Source organism: Neodiprion lecontei, chromosome 5 (assembly GCF_021901455.1).
Source record: "Neodiprion lecontei isolate iyNeoLeco1 chromosome 5, iyNeoLeco1.1, whole genome shotgun sequence".
Lineage (NCBI taxonomy): Eukaryota > Metazoa > Arthropoda > Insecta > Hymenoptera > Diprionidae > Neodiprion > Neodiprion lecontei.
This window is the reverse complement of record NC_060264.1, coordinates 21,726,609-21,752,892: the sequence shown is the minus strand read 5'-3', so window position 1 is coordinate 21,752,892 and position 26,284 is coordinate 21,726,609. Positions and strand designations below refer to the sequence as shown.

Sequence of the window (26,284 nt, the reverse complement as noted above, 5' to 3'; positions counted from 1 at the left end):
GTTAAAGTTTCTTCAAATATCCTTATAAATATATCAAGCCTCGGGCGCAACAAAACTAAAGAATTACCACATTAAGAAACTCCTCAAGCTACACATTGTAAAAGAAAATAAAAAAATCAACTTCCGTATGAAGTTAAAATTTTTATTTTTTCATCCCGCAAACCGTGCATACGGTCTTATTTTTCCCCGACTACCCGACACAACGAGTGACGAGAGCACGTGTCGTTCGTGACGGAAAACCGATCCTGAGGGATGAAAAGGAGCGACAAGAATGAGGCGAATGAAGATGAAGACGATGAGGAGTCCGCACATGGTGGGGTCAGCGATATCTACTCTCGGTGCACAGCATGGCGCTGTTCCGAGGGAACGAGAAGGCGGGTAGCGGCCTGACGGGGGGTGGTGGAGGTGCGGGGGAGGAAGAGTAGGAGGGGTGGGGGGGTGAAGGAAGGATCGTGGTGGTGGTGGTAAAAGGCGTCATGTCAGCGGTGGGGCCGAAAGAAGTACCGCTACGCTTCGGAGGCGCCCTGAGGCGAAATACCAACCTACCTACCTAACCACCAGCTCACGAACCTACCTTGCACACAGAGAACGATGGTAGGTACAGTACGCGTCTTGGGCCAGCGGTGGGGCCCACGTTAAACGTTATAGCGAGCGGAGTATAGGCAGCGGTACACTTCGGTCCGTCGTCGAGGGCCTTACGCACCTCCACACTCTCGCGTTTGCCGAGCAACGGTCGTCGGTTAGCGGAGTCAACTTTGTCTTCGATGAGGCCCCCGACCGGCTGGCACTCTCGTGGCCGACGGCCTCCGACGCGGACCCGGACCCAAAGCGGTTGTCACTGAAATTATAATCGTTCCGAAAACCCCGAACAGTTAGTTCTGTGCCTGAATCATCCCCCTTCGTCTGTTTTCAGTGTCTCGTACGTAAAATACATACGCATCGTCGTTGTGCCTCGTGATGTGCGTTTTTCGTAATTCAAACATACGTGCAACGTTATTTTCTATTCTTTTTCCTCTTGTGATACGTATATGATACAGGTGTTGTTACGGATTCGTGGGCATATTATAATGTTATTATACCGATTAATCGTCGCTATGTTCAAGTGTGTACCGTGTGATTGATCAGGTAGTTAATTGTCGAATTATAGCAGCTCGACGAGAATATTGACTGCGCTTTACACAAGTATTTATAATAACAATTTTATAATCCGTTAAAGCGACCGGTTTATGCCGAACAGGATATTTCACCGATCAAGTAATTGCTGCATACTCAAAGTACTTCAAATAATAGAAAACAACCACTGCGGTTACCGTCGAACACCATACAGTGACGTTTTTCTGCGGACTGTGAACTACCGGTTTCGTTGAGCGCGGTAAATCAAGTGCGGTGATGAAAATAATCGGTTATAATCCTTGAGAGTGTGGAAAAAAATAAAAATAAAAAAATAAAAAATCGTCAATAAAGTAAGAAATCGGTGTCCGAGCTGCAGAGAGCAGTCATGTGGAAAGTGTTTGGTACGTCTTCTCGTTCGCACCGAGATTCTAATACACGGGGGAACGTAATGGAAAACGTTGATCGGGATGATCGTGATTTATAGCTGAAGCTGATCACTCATTTTCAATTCTTCTATTCACATTCTCCTTTTTATACTTCTTCGTAATTTTCACACCTCGTGAGAGAAAAGTGCGCCGCGTGTTTCCTCCACAATTTTCGTGACAGATTTGCCATGTTCCTTGGAAGTAGTGGCTCGTTACTGTTTTCGTTGGGATTGCCAGCTGGACGCACTTCCAGCCTTCTGGTCTGCGCGGACGTTTTTGGTGCCTGCTGATCGGACAGCAGATTGTGTCCTAAAACCAAAGATTCACTCTGCTATTCTGAAGACGACACCCTGCGGGACGAATCGAAGTACGAGAAACCGTGGAAGTGTTTTACAACCGGAACGGACGCCAGCCGGCTTTGACTTCTTCGACTCTTCTCAGCATCGCGTTGCTTCAACGCCGCAGCAACGCCCCCTACTTCTCCTCCTCGTCGTCTTCTCTCTCTCTCTCTCTCTCTCCTACACTCTGCGCTGATGGTTCTGATATCATCAACCGGTTTTTAAGGTTGGTTTACCCCTTAACCCATATTCCACATCGTGGTAAATTAGTTAGGCGATGGCGATCGATGTGAACTTTTTAAAACGGTTGTATATTTGTTCATTTTAGACACCGAATAACTTATACAGGCGCTGCGTGCACAGGTGATTTACCGAACAAACAGGATGTACATCAGCAAGGTATTCCCAATGACATCCGGTTCCAGAATTACCCTTCGATTTCCACTCTTAAAAGACGCCTTCGGCAACGAAAGTCGTTTTCCCTACCAAACTGCATAATTTTTTATTGGTTAAATTGTAGTTGTTCTTATACCAATCTACTAATCTACCAACCAATCATCATTCTCACCAGATTTGAAATTCACCAGACAAGAAGTACAATATTTCGATTGAAATCTGGATGGAGAAAGTGTGAAAGAACTCTTTTACTCTGTCAGAAGCCGTTTTTTGAATTGTTCAAACCGTGTTGCGTCTAGTTAGATTCTATATGTAATACGGCAACAAAATTGTCTCCGAGACGATGATTCGTTTGACCAATAATGCTAAAGATTTCCGGACTCATCGACATCCTCCAACTATAAGTAACTTGCCGATTTTATCCTCTGCAATGAATAGATTTTTAAATTAATCGCTACCAGTTCCATGAACCAGTTACGAATACTCCAAATTCCAGTCGAATTTGCCGTTTTCATTTTTTCCCTTTGAAATTTCATAAATTTGTTTTCTTCTAATTAAGTTAAAATTACAACGTTGTGCCCCATGCATGTATATCACATTTGTAGAAACGTATGGGAAAATGGTCCAACAGTGGGCCGGCGGGCAACGACTCGCGTGCAAGGGGCATAAATATAATTGGCTTAAATTCCTTGTGTCCAGAAGTCCATAGACACACTTCAGCTGTGCAGCGGTAATTAATAACAAAATCACAGGCACCCTACAACAGGTATCCGTATACATGTGTGAACACGTGTGTGTGTGCAACTTGTTGCGCGGTGTAATTTACATATCAGGAATTTTCTTAGCTCCGGCCCAGTAAATGTGTACCTAAATACGCAATATGGAGATCACACCTGTACGAAACTAGAGAAAGGAAAGAAGAAAGAGAAGCAAAATGTCCGGTTGTTCTTTGATTCACATGATGTTATTGCAATTCTCTTCTCACTTTCGGATGACTGTGATTGAAATATTTGCGTGTCGTACCGACCCAGAGGGTAGATTCCTGGCAAAAAACTGAGACGAAAGTCTCTTTGCTCGAGAATCGAGGGAGGCACGGTTTTCCAGTAACAAAGGCTTAAAGATTGCCCAATCAGAGCGTTCGTACGGTGTAGTCTGCTATTCCGGGTAGGCCTGTGATTGGTCCACGGCAAATGTTGTGTAACTCACGAACCGCGGTTCCCCCGAGGTTTTGGCAAAGGAACTTCTGTCTTGGATTGTCGGAAGGAACTCGATGGAATTATCGAAACTTTGATTCGTCGAAGAAGACCTGTCAGCCAGTGTCAGAGCGTCGCATGAACACGTATATCGGATAATTGTGAACGCGGTGAAAGTGCAATTCTGACAAACCGGGTGTTATTTGTGTTCACATGTGTAATAAGACGACGACCACGATGACGCTGGACTATCGAAGGCGATGTAGTAGGTTAATTAACGTCGTGTGTGTCTTTCTGCACTATCCTATCCTATCCTATCCATACTGCAGAGAGTCGTTCGAGGTCGGTCACGCACCTCGAACAACGCGTTCGCTTCGTTCGTCATTCGAACGCTACACATGCATGTATATCGTAGATTGGTAGTTACAGGATACGTGATACGTCGCGTATTTTGATACAGTCGTTATTTTTCTGTTTCTCTCGTTCCTAGTTGAAACTGATCCCAACAGTTCCGTTAATTCGACGGTCTTTCTGCCGATAAAAATTTGAATTATCTTTCGCACGATTCAAGTTTGCAATTCAGCTCTTGTCTGTCTTCTATGATCACTATCCGGCCAATCTGTGCCGTTATTCTCTGTCTTTTCGTTGCCTTCTTTTCTGCCATTTATTGTTCTCGGATAGTCGGTGTTGGGGAAGCGGCGTTTCGTTCGGTTCGCCAGGTTCTTCAGGTCCCAGCTGCTTATTGAGTTGGCTGGCTGCTGGATCCGACCCGGCAAATGTCAAAGTATCCTGCATCTGGCTACACGAGAGAACCTGTCCCACCGTCAGCGACCCACACACGATTAAATGTCAGACAGTGTGCGTTTCGTCTAGCATAAAACTTTGCTCCACAGACACGGACGAATGGCTTATACGTTACAGGTTCGAGATGCAGCCCGATAACTATGTATACATACATTCACGTAATTAGGTACATACGCATAAATATATAATCGTCGGTATACGAGCGTTATATACGCGGAGAGCTGTTGCGAAAACGGAAAAAGATGGCAACTGACTACGACTAGACCGCCGGACTGGCTGCTCAACTCGATCCTCGAGCGATACTGTACTCGGTATTCATCTTGTAATTAGTTGGATACTCATTTCTGTCCCTTTACGATACCCACGGTGTCCTGTTCTTCGTATGATTTCTTCATTTTCATTAGTAAACACTTTTATGACACTTGTGTTTGGTTGTTAAAAAATTTCTCTATTCAATTTCTACCAATCGTGACTTTTGCAATCAAGCTACGAACGCATAGATTAGTTTATTTTCGATCAATTTTTGTTCTTTGGTAAACGTAACTATATAAATCACTTTTATCTTCTGATTTATATCATGACTCATTGATTAGCAGATACAGTTATGATTGTTTTCTTCAGTTTTTGAAATCTGGCCATGCCGTTTGTCGAGAATCACGTTTTTTTTATTTACCTTATCAGCTTTCAATTCACAGCTATTTATCAACTATATTGTCGATAGCTGGTGTCTATTTTTGTATGTCTGTAAGTTATGAATTTTCTTTCGAATTTATGTTATTATTTAAACAGGTAGGAATCCAACATTTACCGTGCAGAAGCCTTCATTTGATTTCACTTTTCTTCCCACCGAATATTCATTCTTTCTTGGATGTTACCGAATTCTAAAAATTACTAAAAGATACCGTTTTGCGTCTTTTATCTCATCCACTGTCTCTAACGATCGAGCTTTCGTTGCTTTACTGGACATTGCATAAACTTCTCACCGCAGTGTTACTGCTTTGAGCTTACTTTTCTGAAATAGTCCTTCGTTTTTTTTAAATTTCTCTACAAATATTTATTTATCTTTATTAAAAGTGGAATAAAGATTCCGTGATCGTGCGTAAAGGAAACTGCTTGCATCTCTCCCCGACTACAAGGTGCAATATTCTTAATTGCGATAAGTAGTACCGTATATATAATCCGAATTTACGTATACAGCGTATAATACAAACCTCATTTACAAAGCGAGGCTGTTGCGTTGGGATAAATGATATAATCACACGCACAATATGTATACAGATATTCATACTCGTACAATAGTATTATTCATACACCGAGTGTGTCTCTCCCACGCCTTGTGCATACGTATACATCTGAACATACACGTACATACGCATAAAGATGCATATCTTTCTCATTTCGGAGCTTTCTTTTGTTTTGGCCGGGATCCGTCGGCTGAACCAAACCAACCTGCCGACCGACCAACCAACTTCCTGCTATTTTCTGTTCTCGGCAAGCAGCCAACTGGTATATACGTATAAATATATATATATGTATATGTATACATGTTGTGTGTGTCACATGCATGTGCGTATTATAAGTGCTTGAGAGTATATTCAGCATACACTAGGAAAATCCCGGCAAAAACATACTACGCAGGCGATGCCACGTCCTGAAAACAAATGTTTATTCGAGGTTGCTCGATAGGCAGGACGTTTTATAGCTCAGCTAGTCTAACAATAAGTATTGCACACAAGATGTTCACAGTACAATTATAATACCGCATAGTGTGCGTTGTAGCGTATATTGTATTATGCGGATTATTGTCCTGGCGAGGAAAATGGTCGGTACGTTCCATGGTTCGGTACTCGTACACCTGGAGACAAAGTTATATTGTGATCCTATATATACGGAACAATTTGTCTTGTCTCTTTTCGCTCCCCCCTCTCCACGTTTTTTCCGCAATTTATTATTCCTCTTATTCTTTACGTTATTGCGTTTTACGATCCAGACCGTGGATACGATTCTTCAAAACGATTTTATCTCTATTTACGGAAACTGAGGCGAGTAGAGGTGGACAAACGCTTATAGTTGCCTCGGGATCTGTATCCAGTTTTCCTATATTTTATGACGAAATAGCGTACCGAAGCTTTTACAGGAGCGAACACAAATTGCTCGGAATCTGGGATTAGAAGCCGAGGCAAGAAAATAGCAACTGTAAAGACCGTTATGCTTACCATTACCAACTACTATTTCTATCTCGGAAACGAGATTTTAGATACTAGTCGATACATCGACAAGTACTTAAACGATTAGTTCACGAAACTACAATAATCTTCAATATTCAAAGGGTGAATTATTTGAATTTTGTCCGGCATAGTCGCAGAACTTTTTTCAACGACTGATTCTCAAGTCTTAAGACAAAAAAACTACTATTTCCATCATTATAATCGGCATACTTTGTTCCAACGACTAAGTTCGAGTACTAAATAATTTCAACTCCACTCCCTGAAGTCGTTTTTCAACGATTACAGTGAAGCAACTATTGCCACGATTTGAATAAAAGTGACTAATCCAAACTGATTTTCATACCGAATATACCGAAGCAGAATCCCACATTTTTTCAGAAAATCACCTTGTTAATCAGCTATTAATGTATTCCAGTAGAAGACTGGTATTTTGGGATAACTATATCCATTGCAGATAACAGTAAAACTTTTTCCAAACCGACGCATAACTCCCAGCCGAGCTTAAACTGTACATATATCGATCGATTAGTGACTAGTCTCGATGTAACTGCTCCAACAGAATTTCGTGCAACTAGCTCAAGTAACAGAATATTCATGAAATCAGTATCCGATATTCAAATCACACAAATTTAAGCAGATTCCTCCTCATATACTCAAGCCAGCGATAAAGAGTAATATCCCTAAACTAAAGACGCGGTCGTTGTACGTCTGTATGTATTTATTACATACTGGTATAAACACACTCATAGCCATTACTTACGTACGTAGGTGTACATGCACGCATATATATATATATATATATATATATTTATATTACACCGTGGCAAAACAGGTCTGACGTTGATGCCCGGCAGCAAGAGTAACGCCGAGAGAAATCCTAGAGGGATTTTCAACGAGCCGGCCAGTCAGCTAGCGCACGATTAGTTAGACGATCTAGGAACAGCGCAACCCAGCAGCAGCCACGACTCGAGTGTCTGCCGCACGTCACTCACACCGGGATCTGTGGATAGCTGGCCAAGGGCTGAGTGTCCTGACCCAGTCTGGCCGTAAACACGAACATCGATCCTCACGCACCTGAAAATGCACGCACATAACGCCAGTAATACGGATCATAGCAAATTTATCCGGTTTCGATACATCGGTATCGTTCTGCTTTACCGTCCTTCGTCGGTAACACTGATACCCGATTTTATCGACGCTACCTCGACTGATCGATCATATTGCGAAACCGTCTTCGTTCCTCTTTATTAAAAGAGTCTTGAACGGTGAAGCAAGACATTTTGTTTCCTTTTCTTCGTTTTTCTGTTATTCTTCCTCTTCCGTTTTCTCTTCTTCTTCTTCTTCTTCTTCTTCTTCTTCTTCTTCTTCTTCTTCTTCTTCTTCTTCTTCTCCTTTTTCTTTTTCCTTCTTAACCGGAGTTCCTATCTCGGATTAAAACGGCGTTGACTTTACGAAGCTGCCGGGCAAGTATGTCAAATTACGGATATACGGAAACCCGTGGTATTTAGGTTGCAGCCCAGGTATAAAACGATCGGCACCAACGGGTCACCTGCACCTGCTTCGATGTATATATGTGTACTTTTTTGTTCATTCATTCTTATTTTTTGGTTTTTGGCTCAACTTTTTGTCTGGTTTCATCGGCCGTATTCTTGCGTTACAATATACATGCGTACTTATCTCGATTTTTAACTTTTAACTCCAAGTTTTTTCGGCAATTATGTTCCAGTTATCGTTTTTTCTTTAAAAAACGTCTTCTTACCTTGTTACATTGACAATACTTATGTCGGTGCATACGTAAATATATGATTCACACATACATATATATATATATATATATATATATATATATATATATATATATATATATATATATATATATATATATACACACATATATATATATATATATATTATATATATATACCTACACACTTTCTTTTCTCCGGTTATCATGTAGCGCCTTCTTGTATCTCAACCTTCTCTGCAGCCAGCAACTAACCCAACCCCATTATGTACCCGTATATACGTGTGTGTGTGTTTCTATATATAATATGTATATACAAGTGTCTCTACTTTCTGTGAAGGGAATTTGAGATGCGCGTTCAAACTTCGACGCGGATATCAAATGACCATGTTCGCCAAGATCCTCAGGTACATACAAGTATATAAAACGCAGGTATGTACGCGCCGAGTCAGGGTTCAGTGCTCACCGTGCAAACGAATAACACACGGGATATAAATCAACGAGTGTCGAGAAAGATAAAAAAAATAAAATAAAAAAAAAAACTAGAACAGTTGAAACATTGCGTAGGTTTTTGATCTGCAGGTAAAGAAAAATTGAGACACTCCGGTGTTTATTATTGCAAAATTGCAAATCACTGATGTAGCGTAATATATGTATTTTAACAGACATGCGCGCGGTTTCGGGTTTACGGAAGCCTTGGCAACGCGGCGTTGCGATCGAAGAATTACGAAGGCTCACGGAGCTTGGAGTAGCGCGCATAAAAAGCCCTTAGGGCATTGGGGTAGCTGTGCGCGAGCCGGGAGCCAAGCTTGGCCTCGAAAAGTTGAAAATCAAGTAGCGCTAGTGTGTTGTACAGATTACACGCGTAGAGTGGGGTTTATACATAAAAACAACAGGCATGTTTAATATTGAAACCCATAAGAGTCGGTAAAAACTACGTAAGATAGTATACATCTATCGTAAAAATGCCTGAAAACGACTAACAATAAACTGATCAAGATTCGACATGTCGCGTACTCTTCGGCAAATAAAAATGTTGCCAACCTATCAAAACTTCACTCTGTATAAACGAAAAAAACAAACAGGTTTGATATGTTTGTGAAATGCATCGGGACCATTTAATTAATACCGTTCTTTTCTCTTTCTCATTTCAATCAAATTTGAGATCGGTACTCTCTCGGCGAGTGTGATTCGACGTGTGTCTTGCTTTTCCTTTTTTCATCACGTTGAACAAAACTTTAAATTTTCGTAAATTTTTTAGGTATATATATTCGTTGTTTAAAAATTTTTGCGCGGAAGGTTTCTTGACAAGGTAAAATTACCCATTCGCGTTTATTTTGAATCTTGCAGGCAAAGAGAATGAACGGATTTTTTTTCAGATCGGTACAGACCATTTTTGCATTTTTATTATGGCTGATGACACTGCGAAGAGTTTTGTGTATTATGAACTATGAATAGGATGTGCCGTATATATAACAAAAAAAAAGACAAGTTGCTATTCAACATACTTATCCAGCATGCCGGTCTTTCGATTTTTTTTCTAGTTTTTTCGATTACATTTCTCTATCCTTCTGTGTGTCTTCAAGTCACGTATAAAAAGAATTTGGTTTTCACACAGACGGTTCAAGTTACACAAGCGTTAATTGTTTTTTCAATTTTTTTTCCTCTTCCGTTACTCTTCTTTACCGCTGCGCTAATCAATCATATTTCACAGAAACACATTAACAGATTATAAATGCGTACAATGTATGCGCGAATTTGAGTCGCATTTAAGAGACTTTTTTATATCCTGATGTAGGTTTTTTAGCCATGCGTTCGTAATTTTCTCGCATTGTATATCACAGACATAAACATAGAATTACGTACAATACAGATAAATAATACACGTATATATTTATACGGATTTTCAGTAAACACGAGTCTAGATTAGGCATAATAAATAAATTCCGATGATAATATTATAATGTTATGTTTAAACGTATACCGAAAAAGAGAAGGAAAGAAGAAAGGGAAGACGAATTCCAGATGCATAATTTATTGCAAAAGAGCTACTCAATGACTGCAGAACGAGGCATAATAACCATATGGTTATGTGTAAAGTCATCGTGCACAGTCTGCATATATGTAAAGATACACATATATACGTATACCTGGCAGCATTACTTGTATATGCTATACACTAATCATATCTACAGGTATCATAAGTATAAGTGCTTGCCAATATAACGACTAAAGACATCTCGCGATGATGTCACTGCCGGCATGTGTGTGTGTGTGTGTGCGCGCATTTTCATATACAATGTTTTTTGCGTGCAAAGAGGCGCGTGAACCCTCGAGAGGCGTTAATGGCTACGGTGTACAACTTTGCACCAGATAAAAAATGGATATGAAACGATCCAGTTTCATTCCACGATAGACTAAACAGGAAAAGACTCGAATGACTGATTTGTCGTGATAAACTGAGCATTTGTGATTAAAAAAAAAAAAAAAAACGGTGATTCGATGACGTCGATATTTGTCCTTCGAACGATTTTTCTTAATGTCTTTTAATAACGATTGGTTTTCTTTGATTTTTTTTTTTCGTACCGTAGTCTAAACTGTTTCCCAGTTGTTTTATCGTCACCGATCTGGTTTCTAACTGCACAACTATTCTAAATGGCGTGCACTAACGGATATTAGATAAGTTTGAAAATTAATTTTCACCATAACCAATTCTAAAACTAAACTTTGAAACAAACATTTTTGACAACTGAGTATGTATACATATATACGTATATATATATATATATATTTATATATAAATTATACATGTAAAACTGGATTCAGCTGCTTAATAACGCAATCGAATTCATGTGCACACAGCATGATGTGTATATATATATATATATATATATATATGTATGTATAATGTATGTATGAAGACATACCGGCAAATCTAGGCAACTATGTACATCCCTAAGTGTACGGGTAACGTATGTACTTATACACCCAGGCACCCATAGTACATTACATTATTGCACGTAAAGGTATACGACGGGCCTCAGGATCTATAGGTACGAGCGTCTCGTAACGCCCGTTGAGACTTAAGACCCATGCAAGAATCATGACAGCTCGGGGCTATGTAGGCGGACTTGCCGCCTTGCGCAATATTCGGACCTAAGCTGTGCCTAGTATCGTTCTGTCGGTTATTAAGTAAATAGGTTATACCTTAACGCGTTGTTCAGCGCGAGTCGAGTCGCCGAGCCAGCAGCCGTGCCAACCAACTCAATCCGATCGGTTCCCCAGGCTCGAGGCTCCTCGACTATCAAGACGTAACAGATTGCCAACTCGGTAACGCTGTTTCAAAATATAACGGGGTCCAACTATTCGGAAACCCAATCCCTGCAAACACTTTTCTTTATTTTTAAACTGATATTCTGTATTTAAAAATATAGATCGGTATTGAAAGAGTTTATTATTACTTCTGATTCGTTTCCGTACAGATTAGTTTTCTCAAAAATGCGTTACACGGTCGAAACGATGAATTGGATCAAAAAACCGGTCACGAGTTGAGTTTATGTACTACTTTTGTGTTTGACACTATAGATCGGTAGAAAATCGGTAATGATGTTTGTTTCTTTTTATTTAGTGTCTCTCGACAGTTTTCTCTGAGGTACGTAAAATAATCTACGAACGATCGAAACCATAAATCGGTATCCAGAAACCGGTCACGATTTGAGTTCTTTTTTTTTCGATCGATCGAACAGTTTTCTTCACGGTTTAGCTCTATCTTGGTAACGATGAGCAAAAATTTTTCTCGACCGATTTATAATCTACAATGGAGAGAAAAAAACTAGTAACCGTTAATGATTGAGTTTAAAGTTTTCTCTGTGAAGTAAATAAAATAATCAAGCTTAATTGTAAGACTGTTCTTTGGGCTTGACATAATATACAGAATAATTTCTTTGGCCGTGCAGAGTGACAGGATCGTTAAAAACAGAAATCGGTAACCGGATTTCATTTCATTTGATTTTCGTTTCGAATGTCAAAGTGTTAAACACAGTGATTCGTGGCTTGAAGTATTTCGATGGTTATAAAATCATTCAAACAGAGAAAGAGAGAAAGAAGGAAATCGGCAGTTGGATACGGAGGTGAAAAAATTTCCGTTACCATGCACAGTAAATTGTTTATCTAGTCCAATTATTGACCGGGCGAGTCTTGCTCTTCCGCGACTAATGCGCGAATGGCCATGGTGGATGTGCGAGGTCACCGAGTGACAATGATAGTGTCGAGGACTCGAGTGGCCCGACTGACACTGAGGGAATTGTTTTTACCGGATGAGGCGGACAGCAGCCGATCGGCGTTAGAGCAAAAAAGGGTCGGATTTTTGTCCACCTTTTTACACTCTTCTCTTCTATTTTCCTATGCTTTTTTGTTCCCATACCGATCAACTGCGAATGGCAAGGACTATCCAGCCTCCAATATTTCGAAGGAGGTGGACCGGATGATTGACTGCCCGCGGACTGTCCCAAGGATTATTATACATACGTGACTGACGCTGTTCCTGGTCATTCCGACCACTCGCTGCACGGTGGCCTCGGCCAGGACCCAATGCACCAGCGTTACGGGATGTTTAATTTACTGCAAAGTTTTTGCACAATGAGAAGAGAGAGCAAGGATAGAGGATCGAAGTAGAGAACTAATTCGTCTTGCGAACTGGGTCAGCTGAAATCGATGTAAGAGAGTTGGGATCAAAAAAAAAATCGAAAGATGCCATCTGGTGGCAAGAAATATACCACACCAACCGAGTCGTGTTTTATTGTAAAAGTTAATCTAAAACGCACGTGTCACTCGGTAATAACTCAACGTAACTGAACAGAAGTTGAATTACATGGAAGAAGTTTTCCGTCACTTTATATTCCTGTGTTTTAGGTAAAACGATCAGCTTTTGACCCAGTTTTTACGCCATATTACTCGAGCTACGAAACTACTTCAAGTCCTGCAATAAGAATAGGATCGAATTGTAGAGTCAAAGTAAGCGATCCTCCAAAGAATTGATTGAATAACTGGATTCCATATCCTCTTTCTTCCTTCCGATTCGCGCGATCGGTACTCCAAAAATTCAGCCGCAGCGGGGCGCAACGATCGGTCAGTCACAGCGGGAGGGACTGACTGACTCAACTTGAGATTTCTACTGGGAATTGCAAAATAAATGCCTCTAGGCTTCAGGTTTTACACACGCAGACAGAGACACTAGAACTAGGTACAAGCGATATTTTTGTCGATCCGAAACTGTCGCTGCGGTGCTATTGTCAGTTTGATATATCTATATACACATGTGTGCTCACCTAGGGCTACCTCGCGTCTCGTCAGACTAGATAATTAGAAAAATACACACTTGCTTCAAAACTCACACGAAAGAAACTACCGGTGAGCTCCGATCGTAAAATCTTTCGCAATATATATAATTTAAGCGCGTTTCATACACCATTCATACACGGTGTCAAATAATCGTCAAATGTATGTCCGATTAGAAATTAAAAATTGCGGTGGTTTTTTCGCAACCGATGAAAAATCGCAGTTGATCTTTGGACGGTTTTCAAACCAGTACCTTAGTCTTGAATTCTTAACGTTAAATGAGCTTCAACGTTCTTTCCACTAGGGGCGTGTTATTCCAATTTATTCGACTTTGAGTCATTCCATGGGTGATAAAGTGCGGGTAAAAATATTGAAAACCAATTTCAATACACCGATTATATTGCATGAGTACCTATCTATGTATAGATAAAAAGATATATAACCACTGACATAATTGCGTAGCGTATACACGTATAATGTATAATGTATTTGAATCGCATTCTCGCCTTGATTACACGACCGTGTGTCCAATTGTCTCACATATATTTATTTTTAATTAAAAATTTATTCTTGATACTGAAGCTGCACGTAGCGATGTTTTAAACTCGGGCATACGCTTACAATAATTAATTACATCATACGTTGGAGGTTTTATCCGTCTCGATTCGAGCATATTATACGTACGTATACATATAGGTGTACGCTTACGCGTTGTTCGTATATTTATATTGCACGTATTAACATGTTTGCTGCGATGGCTGTATAGCATATTTTCTAGATACATGCCCGTGGATTTGGCCATTTCGTCGTTTATATCTTAAAACAGATTTCTCTTCAGAGAAATTGCCTCTATACTCGCGCGTCCTCGTGCACGATGGCATGCGCGTCTTTGCGCATGTGTATATGTATATATCAGGCTTCGCATGCATTTGGATTTCTCGGTTTTTAACTTCGTGTCTTGATGGTGTTGCGATTTAAATCGCTGTCCATATGTTCATCGAGACCGTAATCGGCGGAGGAAAGAAACAGAAAAAGAAACCGCTCGGCGATAACCTGATCGCTTCACATTCAAATTTGTATGCATGTAGGTAAGCTTCTTTCGGTTTTTTGCAACAGATCCGAATTTTTTAGGACTACACCCGAAATAATCAGGTCTTCAATTTGTTCTGGTTTCCATTTTCCGTTATCTCGTTTCTTTGCTTTGGAAACTTTCAACCGATTTCTATTTGAATTCTTCTATAAATTGAGAATCGAAATCGCACATTCATAAAAATATGATTCAGCTGTCAGATAATTATAAAAATCAAAAAAAAAGCTAACTGAAATATAGAAAAACGATTAGTTCTGGAATGCAGTCTCAGAAACGCGACACTCGTATCACAGGTTCATTAAGTCAACTGGCCTAATGAAGATTAAAAAAATTCAAGCTTTCTTAATAATTAACGGACATTGCAAAATTTCGTCCACGATATTATATTTGTCACTTTGAATTTCGCAATTTTAAATCAAAAATAATTTCGCAACTGTATCGGAGACCCACAGCGCAAGAGTAATTGTGAAAAAATTGCTCTGCAGTGACCCTGAAACTGATAGAATAAATGGGAAGAAAAACAGGCGAGTGAGTCGGAAGAAAAGAGTGCGCACAGGCAGAGGCGAATTACGGCTCACCTCAGGTAGATAATGCCAAGCCGGCATAATAGCTCACTGACAATAGGTAGAGGTAAGCCCCGTTGAAAGGAGGTCTGCCTATGCCTATTAGACGTAGCTCTAATGCGCCGATCGGTCGGTTATACACCGATAAATACATGCGTTGCGTGTAGTGGTATGCATAATTGATATTATACTAGATTCATTGTTCCCGCACTAATTGCCGTGAACGATTTGAACGCGATTTCAACCTAGAAACTGCGTGCAAAGACTGAAAATCGGCCTTCCTGCAGTTTACCGGGAAGTCCAATTTCAAATTCTGGGCCCTTACCTGACGTCACAATTGTCTAACGGCTGAGAGGCCGGGTTACCGATCGTCCCGTGTCGGTAGCAGCTCGTAACTCATACTCTCAAATGGAATAAGGTCTAGTGCACTATTCGCTTGTCGTGGACAGTTGCCCAAGCGACGGTGATTAGTGGTAACCAATGTACCGATTGCCAAGAATTCTACCACACACAGCCGCCTGTGCACAATTAAGAGTTTAGCCTGCCTTTAATACCTCTGGCTCTGTTCTCCAGCTGTTGTTACTTAAGACGGGCTACTCTCAGCCACAGGCTACTTATATGCATATTTTCCTACCGGTCGCGTACCGATCTATCCCACAATCTACAATCAGTCTGTATCATGCGCTCATGCGCAGGTATATTAAACGAGATAAACCGATATGTCGTCGTCTCCTGTATTTGTTATATCGGTTGTAACAGGTACCCCTGTATTTTCTAGGAACCGATTTCTGATCGAGATATGTACTAGGATTTATTACACATGCGGTGTATTTATATGCATGAGAGGTACTTACCCGGACTTGTTTTTCCTCGCTGTAATAATGGGCGACGACTTAACGATTCTTGATCAAATTTATTTTCAACATAATTTTTTTCGCACGGCTTTCGTTTCTTTTCCACGATTTATCCGACGGTCTTCATTGCAATTAATTTCATCGGTCATTTCAGATTTGTTTGACTCCTCCTGCCGATTTTCTCACTAATTTTATTAATAAATTTGCTTTTTTCATTGCTCCAATATTCACAAATTTATTCAGCAACTTTCTCGTAAACATTTATTCACCGATCTTATGGCCTGCGTTTCTACTTTTCTTCAAACAATGCTCATAATTTTCTTACCGATTTTTCCTTCCAAATCTTCGTTCCGATTTCGTTGCCGATTTTCTTGTACGTTTCTTGAAAAAATTCCGTAACGATTGCATGTTCTTTCTCGTGGATCGATTTCAGACGGATAATTGATATCGATTTCTCTCAGAACTTTCAAAATGATTTTCTAAACGATTTCACAAATCAACCTCTTTCCCTCCAAATTTTTTTTTTTTTTTTTCACTTTTATTATAACGGAGAATTCGATTCAACGATTTTGGAACTCGAGCTTTTTGTTAACGATCTTTCGTTTCTCCTATTTTGTCGATCGATTCCAAACATTCGATCTATGGCGATGACGAGAATCAGATACACGGAAGGTAAAACCCCATTTTCATAAAAGAATGAAAAAAACTCCCTTGTTTCAATTCTGGGTATACACATGTTGCATACTCCGCGATGCGGCAGAGACAGAGACCCCGCGTTCTTGCACGTACCCCAGAAGTAAGATGGACGGCGACGGGTGGTTTGAGTTTATACTGCACCGGGAACCACACGCGTCATTTCGTATGCGATGTACAAGACTTGAATATTTTTTTCGTTTCATTTATTTATTCTTTTTTTAGTGTTCCTTTCAACCACTGCTTGCGAGCGCGCACTTGTGTGCGTGTGTGTGTGTGTGTGTATGTGTGTGTCCTCGCCCGCGTGTTTGTTTTCTTCATATTTCCTCTTCTTCACTCATTTTTTCCATGTTAAATCACGCGGTGTAGTATAACAATCGGGATAAACGGATGCTACCACGAATTTAGATGCACCCAACGTTTCTATACACAATTCACGTATATTCGGTTTAATTCATTTTATTTTGTACTTCTTATTCACATGCTCACTAGCAGTGCCACCATCAGTTCCCTCCATTTCTTTGACGTTTTTTTTTTTTTATTTATTATTATCCGTCCTTCTTTCTTATCCTTGTTTTATTCTTTCGCATACGAAATAAATCGGACGTAATCACGTTAGAAAAATTTGGCAGGTACTCTTTAACCTAGGGTAAAAATAAGGTTAAGAAATAGAAGTAAAAGCTCGGAACAAGGTGGCACGTATATTAAAATGTACAAGGCAAAAAACTAGAGACAGCTGTAATAACCTGTAACAAGCTTTTTGTTCTTTCTTTTGTTTTTCTTGTTCTTGTAAAAGACCATAAAGCAATCACCAGTCCAGTTATTACGGATCGAATGGTGCAGGATATCGTATTATACTGAAAGACTGAGCAGTGCACAACCGAGTTTCTATGATACCAAGAACGTACTTAATGACAAAGTAAATGGCAAGGAATAAAGGAATAAGAGTAAAAAATCTAGACACATTCTTTCTCTCTTTGTTCGCACCAACCGATCACATCTTATGAAGAAAATCGGAATTAACATTCGTTGGGCGAAAGACCTGCAAGTCTTTCTCTTATTCTTTCTTGAAAAGAGAAGCGGGATTTATCGTCGCTCCGCAGGGAATCGGTTACAGGTCCAAGGCTTGCCTATTATATTCATGTGGGTCAAACGATCGATCGATCGATCGGGTTGCCGATCCATTCTTTCAGGGCAAAATAACGCGCATCAATTATTGTCAAGCGATATTAAATAAGCCATTCGCAACGCTGGTATTACAAATCTTAACTCCGCCACTAATTGGTAATTAGGTCTACTCCTGGTATGCGCAGACCGCGACTTGTTCAGGATATTTGCTTCGGTTTTCTAGGCCAAGTCGAGCCGACTGCTCATCTTGTGGCTATGGAGTTAGCGCTGCACTGGACGTTGCTGACATGCCATCCACCTTAACCTCACTTTTCTCTCCCCCCCACCTCTCTCTCTCTCACTCTTTCTCTCTCTATTCATCTCTACGCACGGTGCTCCGTCTCTGGAAGTAAAATAACCACTCGATCCAGGTGAATATATATTACGTACATATACATTTGTACGTATAGCTACGAGTCATTGGTTGGTTAATTAATGATAAAGTTTAACGGTCGCTGGACGTTAATTTAGTCCGCGATCTGAGCTCCCCCTTTTCACCTCAACTTGTACTGCACTGAAAAAGAAACCGAGCTAGCTTAATGTCTCTTGGGATTAAGAGTTACTTTTTTACTGTTTATATTTCGTATGTGCCGAGGCGTATGCGTAAGATGAAAAGAGAGAGAAACGAGTGACAACGTTTAGTATGAAAAGTTGCAGGTATAATAATGATCATACCTGTGAGATAAATAATTATCGTGGGTATACACAAGTATACACCGTACGCATATGTAATATAAAAAAAAAGTTACAGGTGAAACCGTATGTATTGCACAGAGGACGCGTGTATAACGTACATGTGAGATCAAAATGAAAAGAAGGTAGGTGGCTTGATACGAAAAGAAAGAATTGAAGAATGAGAGTAATAATTCATTTTTAATATCGAGAACGGGAAGAAACACGAAAACTAAATTAAAAGAAGTAACGGTATACAACTATTATGTAGCGTTTAATGTGAGAATGCCCAAAAATTTTACGCGTATTTATTCAAAACTGTTGATTTTATTATTATTTTTATTTATTCGTTCTTTTTTTATTTTTCTTCGTTTTTCACAGTTTAATGGATTTCGAACGATCGTTCCTTTTAACCTGAAGAATATTATTGTGATACACCGAATGAAAAAAATACTCGACAATTTACTTTGAATGAGAATTTTTTCCGAATAAACGTCAGTATAAAGCAAACATTGAAGAAGCACACGATTGATATTTTTTGTTAAAGAATTGTCCATTGTGCAGGTACAAAGACAAATATTCCATTACAAACAGAAAGGGAGAGAAAAACAGTCATCTATATTATTCTCAACTCGTCTTTGCCGTTCAGAGGTTGAAGCACAATTACGTACGAGAAAGAAGCTCTTCTCAATATTGTTCACGCAAAATGAAAGACATGGGACAAAATCCACTTGCGTAATTATCGACGTGCAATTTGCGTGCAACGTGCCTATAAATTATGCCATCGTATTTTGCCGCCATTTTTTGTTCGGTTAAGATAAGGTTAGGTTAGGCTTGCCAGATTCCATCTAGGATATCGAAACGTAGATATATATACAGCATGCCTGCTGTGTTATACGTACGCAACGTATTATTGCCACGTCATTTCTGGTGGGTAGGGTGATATTTATACATGCCCACATTATTGTACGTATATGTGAACTATATCGGTATACGGAATGTAAATGTATAAAATGTCAATAGCTGTGGGTACATAATAAACCGCGGAATAAATTCTATAATCAATATAGTACATAAGGTTAGGTGGATATAAAATTATGCGCGCCCGCTGCTGCATAAATAACCAGCGCGTGTATATAAAAATAGGTATATGTTACTGCTTGCAATTTTTTGCCGTGAACTATGCTGTGTTCATAAGTCTAGATATGTGCATACGTGTGTTCGCCAACGATGTTAATTATCGACCGTTCCGGATATCCGTCGGGCGTATCGGCCTCTACGTCGTCGACAGGATCTCGATACACATTTTTTCCTTTCTCTCTCTCTCTCTCTCTGTCTCTTCTCGGTATGATATTATTGCAAAGAAAGGGAAAGAAAAAAAAAATTACAAATAAATGAATAAATATTGCTAATTAATTACGCGCCGATTTGAGATGCAGGAAACTGAGTGTCTCTCTTTCTCTCTCTGTCTCTTTTTCTCTTCATTCTTTTTTCCTCCCTTTCTCTCTCTTCCGTTTTTTTGCTCGTTATATGCTTTTTTTATCATAACACACTTGAGGTATTATATTATACCTAAACAGCCGCCACAGCATCTACTGCTGCACAACAAAGATTAGACAAACTCGAGTCTCCACTGTTGCAGGTCGCTTCACCTTTCCGCGGTTCTTTTCTCCGCTAGTCTCTATTGTATTATACAAGACAACACGCCCAAGCTTCAACCGCAACCGATTTATTCCTAACCGGATGTGGGCAGCTAGTTCTTGCCGCACTTCTTTTCTCCTCAAACATTACGCGCAAATTAATATGCCTACCGGCATTTTTCTCCAGACTCTTGTAAGAATCAACGATGCATAATAAAACGGGATGCGATAATATCGTCGATAATCCAATCCGAGTTAGTGAATTTTGACACAGTGCAGGAATATAAGCAACTAAAACCGCAGCCTTGATGTCGCAATTGGAATCGGCAAGGCCAGAAATACCCGGATTCCAAGAAAAAAGATATAGGAGGAAATCTACTCAGAATTCGAAGCGAGATATTTTTTAAGCACGTCAACGCAAACTCCTCCGAACAAATAGGCACAAATAAGCGCAACTAGGCACTGAGAGGACTACTAAAGACAGGGAGGTAATTTACCGGCATCGATGGACCCTAACAAGAGACTTGCATCACTATTAAACCCTGGCGTTCGGTATGCAGCCAGTGCTGCTTGTGAAGCACGAAGTTTATCGGATACACTAGCCTCAGAGTTGTGCTGCACCGAGGTGCAAGTACTGGTACTATTAGACTTTATATACCTATATCCACCTGCGACTGTCTGTGTATTGTACAAGTAGATAGATTATATACACTTGCCGCTACCGAGCGACTCGCTATGCTCGTGGACTAGATTCTCGCCGATATAATTGCACAACGCCACGTTTCGTTTCGTTACGTTTCGATCCTTCGTTCTTTTGGGTTCTCGGCGCACCGTCTGATCTACGATTCATCAGTGCAGCTTGATTTATCAGATTTATCTGAGAAAAAAAGAATTGCGACGATTGCGTGTAAAACTCTATGACCGGATGATCAGAGGATTCAAAAAACTTGAGAAATTAAAGAAACGGTATTATTTTCGTCTTCAATAAATTCTAGATGACGGTAACAGACCTCCAAACTTTGATTTGAAACGGAACTACATATCGGCTAATGGGGGAATACCAAGGACCGAATGGTCTCGAAATCCGTTTTATCCAGCTCCAGAGTTATGGATTCGCGTTGGAAACAACCGACAATGATTAACGACCGTTAGACTGTATCCAGGCTATAAAACACGTGCTGGAAAAATGGTTAACACACCAACAAGCACCCGCATAAATATTGTCTTTTTGCACCGTATATCGGACGCTCTTAGTGCCATACTGCAATCAGAGAGAAGTGGAATCGCTCGGACTAGACCAGACTAGACAAGGTAGCTGCCATAATATTATGCCTCGTTCAACTACACGCGGCAACGAGCGACCTGCTCAAGCCTACAACGCGATCAAGAAATAACTCGAGTATGTATATCACGCACATGCACATAGTTATATGTATACATCCAAGTAGAGCTAGTTCTAGTTGTGAAACTCACCTGAGCCGCCACCGCCACCAGAAAACGGTACCTATTTGTGATAGGTCGATACTTTTTTCCCAAATCTTTACCGGCAATTTGAATTCATCTATATTTACCTCGTGGTCATCGTCGCGATGTTCCAACTCCCTAACTTCTGCGATCGAACGGGTATTTCATGGATCGTGTCCGTTGAACTGTGTCACGAGCAATGTCAGTGCCTGTAGGCTTTTAGATACTTGACGCTAATTCATCGACCATAAGGTAGGAGCAAAGGTTCCGTGCATCGGTGGCTACGTATGGAGAAATTTGATCGAAGTGTTCGAATTTTGCTCACCACTTATACTCCTCTCGAGTGTCTCGCACGGAAATTCCGGATGACGATATCGAGCCCATTGTGCGCGAGTGTCCTGGTCCATTGACTCGAGCATCTGTACTTACGTACACGGACAATTAATGATACAAGTAGAATACACGTGTCTGTACCTACTCCGTAAGAGGTAACGACGACGAAAAAAACATTAGTTGGGAAAAGCAACAACCGCGTCTTAGGAGAGACGAAGTGACGTGTTCTCCTTGCAGCCATCGAGAGTGCGAGCTTCTAGGTGTTTAGAACTCACTTCACTTCACTTCGCACTGCGATGATGACGACGGTGATGATGATGATGGTCCTTAAGAAGTTTATAACGGTGGATTTATCATCTATGTATCTATCTATAATGTACATAGCTAGACGGACCGCTACCCTGCGGAAAGAAAAAGAAAACATTGTTAGAGGTATATCGAAGCCTGTGTGCGCGCAATGTAAATATGTGTGACACACACACAATAAAAGCTTGCGGAGAACGATGCGTTATTTTTGTTTTATTTTTACCTACGTTCCGCTTCTTTTTCCTTTTCTTTCCTTGACACTTGACAGTGAGTACTGATGCTTGACTAAATAAAGCCCGTGCAACATCCTGGTCTAAATTCAAGACCGAGCGAGATGCTAGATCTATCCTAGACCTTCGGAACAGCCTTGTATAATCCAGGCGTATCTAACCTCAGACCAACCAACAGCCATCAACAAGGAACTACGTCCGTCTTTCCTCCCCCCTACAGGCAAACGTTGTTATCCGCATGTATTATACTGCGATACGTTTTATTTACGATTGTCTGTCGATCCTCAAGCCTCTGACTCATTCAGCAAATCACATTATACGTACTTACATAGTGTGTTCGTAATAACCTGAAAACATAAATGGCGCACACAAATTGCCGCTGATCGGTCGGAAATTAAAGCACCAAATTCCGGCGACGGCTCGAACTCTGAGTTGAATATTTTTTTTACTATAATTCACTACTCAGCCGAGATTCACCGTCTTTTATGGAAATCGGAAGACCGATTCCAGTTCAACCCAACAAGTAAAAGCCTGCATCTGATGATTTCGCATGGAACGGAAAAAATGGGAGAGAAAAAAATATGATACATGGTCTTAAAAACCACGCGGTGAAATTCACATTCCTTATAAATTACACGCTGCATGGTTACACGTGTAATGCGATCAACGAATGAGCTTCTTTCGTTGAAAGATTTTTTCTTTCTCTCCTTTTTGTTCCACCTACTTTTCGTTACGGATTTTCTTTGTCCCCATATCCTCCAGCGGTATTGGGGCTTGTATTTGACCGTCGACTACAGGAAACACATAAGACGAGGACGAGCCCCAGCGAAATCATAAATACAGAAGCAGGAAATTTAATTTAGTTATCGCTGATCGATAAATGAACAGGTCACCTCTTCAGCGGGTCCCCCGCTTAGCCCCAACCCGCACTGTGCTCATTATATGTTCCTCGCTCTCGCACGTCGTCGACGTCGTAGATAGAGAAAGTGCGGCACGGCCGCTGTTGCCCCTGCTCTGGCGGCGGCGGCTTGATCTCTATCGTTTTTCTTTCCTCGTACCGTCGAAGTCTGTAGCCGATCTGGACCAAAAGCCAAAGCCCTCAACTGCAATATCACACCTCTTCCAGAGGTATCGTCGAAACTTAAACACTTCGTGTTCCAATGTTTCCAATCTTATCGATACTTTAATTCCTCATTTGATATTCGGTATACCGATTTCCTGGTTTGTGTTGTTCCTGAAAACTGTACGTTTATATTTTTTTATTGTGAAATAAATTGAAACAAGTTGTCGTCTAATATTTCTCAGCTTACCGATCTTTACATTGTTCACTTGATATTAGGTATAGTAATTTCTTGATACATGTTGTTGATTGTTTCTGACAATCATACGCTCCTGTTTTCACGATGTCGATTCAGTCAATTCGTCTTACAATGTTTTCAAGCTTACCGATCTTGTCGTTCTTCATTTATTACTAGGTACCGATTTCCTGATTCAAGTTTTCGACTGTTTCTAAAAAAAAAATGATTCCATGTTTCAACGAAATAACGTCGTTTTTATCAATGAGCAATCTGTTGCTTCTTTGGCGACTTATTCGATACTATAGGTACGTACCTTATTTCTTGATCCGAATTGTAGATTGATTACGAAAAACGTGCCTCAACGTGTTGAGAAATAAATTTGATAATATCAATAGATTATTTATTTTTATTACCGATTTCTATATCTACTCATTGTCAGGCATGAACGATTTTTTTTCTGTGCAGGTCAAGTAGGTACCGATCATTTCCTGATCCTCGATTTTTTCGTATTATTGTCCCTGTACTTTTACTTGTTTCTTGTGTATCCGTCCTTTTTCATAATGTCACGGTTATTTCAATATCATTCATTCCTGCCGTCAATCGTTTGCTTATTATTATTATTTCTCGCGCTTTGTACATTACTTTGAACGATACGGAACTTTTTGTTCATACACCAGATCTTGTTCTCAACTACCGGGTCATATTTTCTTTGCTCCCTGCATTATTATTCTTTTTTTATTTTTCTTCTTGTTTTTCGAACTGATTCATGATATTTTGCGAGTTGAAATCGCAGTACAAGAAACTTTGACAAGGCCACGAAGTGGCCCGAGGGCATCACGGATGTGTTGGAAAAACAACGGTTACGGGGGAAAGAGTCTCATCGTGAAATCGTTCCGGCTAATTAACCGATAAAGCTTCAGGTACCGGCGTATCATTACAGCTTGTAAAACTGGCCGTAAAACGTGCCTGATTCTCAATTAAAAAGTGCACTCTTACAGATATAGGTATACGTATGTATAATATACACATAAGGAACATCACTCGACACTTATATGAATCGTATACGCAGCAGGTCTTACCATTTAGTGAAACGAATCTGCACCGCCATCTAACGGTTACACCACAAACCTTTTCTTGCGCAGACAAATCCAGCCGATCATTTGTAGTAATAACGATGGAACCATGTAAATTAGAATACCACTTACACGTATTCCCGTGATCAAATGTAACCAGATAAACAAAATTGCTTGATTAATTCGACAGTTGATAAGACCAGCCTACTGATTCCGAATATCTAAGTTTAAATATCATCGGTTGAGAGCAACAAAATCCTATCTCAGATTTTGGTCCAACAAAACCTCATCTCAGAATTTCGTTCAAAAATGTCGTATGTCCTCGGAGATACAAAAACGAAATACAAAGACGAAATTCTGAGATGAGGTTTTGTTGGACCAAAATCTGAGATGAGGATTTGTTGAACCAAGTTCTGAGATAGGTTGTTGTTACTCTCAGCCGACGGTATGATCTACTTGTGTGTGTACACATGTATATGTATAGATATACAATGTATAATACTGGATTGCCAAGATTGAGTTGCGCAACTTGCACTTAGGCTCGGTGTGTCTCCTCGACTCGGTGTTCGCCAGAGTTACCGACTTACCTGTATATTATGTATATACGTATCGTATATACATTTAAATATATATATGCTGAATTTATACCCGGGCATATCGCGTTCCCACGCCTTGAGTATGTGAGCCTGGTCTTCGACCTAGTGACTATACCTGCAACCAGTGCTCTTGCCTATCCAGCATCCTTGTGGAGAACGACCACGTGCAGATCCAGCATAACTATCCTGCACAAGCCTCCGATTCCACCACCACCTCCGCCTCCTCCACACTGCCGCTGTTCTATGTGCGCAACAACTTATACAATGTGCATAAAATATAGGGCATCCATGCACAGCACGCGGTCATTAAACAATGTCGACGAATCGAGCTTCACCGAGTTCGGAGACCATGTCGCAATTCCCATGCAATGCTTGACATTCGTTGATAGTCTCGTATAGTTGATCAACTCTTGCATTCCACTTCGATGTTTATAATACTTCACTTCAGTAAAACTCTAAACTTTTTTCAATGTACTCGAAATTTTACAAGTATCAATAAAGTTCCATAATCAATATATGGGGCATTCCACGTCAGATCGACCTGACCAAAAGCCTCACCCTCTCAGAATTAGTTTAAGCTTTGTGGATACGTTCCATTACTTATCAAGAATAATTGTGATTTTTTTGTAGAGTCTTATTCGACGACGTTCAGAATTAACATTCGATATAATATATGTGGAAATCGAGAATGTCTGAAGTGTAATGAAGTATAACTCTAAAACTACTG

The 26,284-nt window shown here is 40.2% G+C and overlaps 1 protein-coding gene across 2 annotated transcripts in view; it reads left to right on the top strand.

Annotated features, from left to right (window-relative positions):
* The first annotated feature begins 690 nt into the window (after positions 1 to 690).
* Positions 691 to 26,284, top strand: part of LOC107225996 (zinc finger protein 648-like) — a 35,073-nt gene continuing 9,479 nt past the window's right edge. The window contains exon 1 of one of the 2 annotated variants that reach the window (XM_046740214.1): positions 691 to 2,102. The gene's annotated coding sequence lies outside the window, so the exon portion shown is untranslated. Of the gene's footprint in view, positions 2,103 to 2,254; positions 2,276 to 26,284 lie in introns of those variants that run through there. The other variant, XM_046740215.1, reaches the window with a different exon arrangement.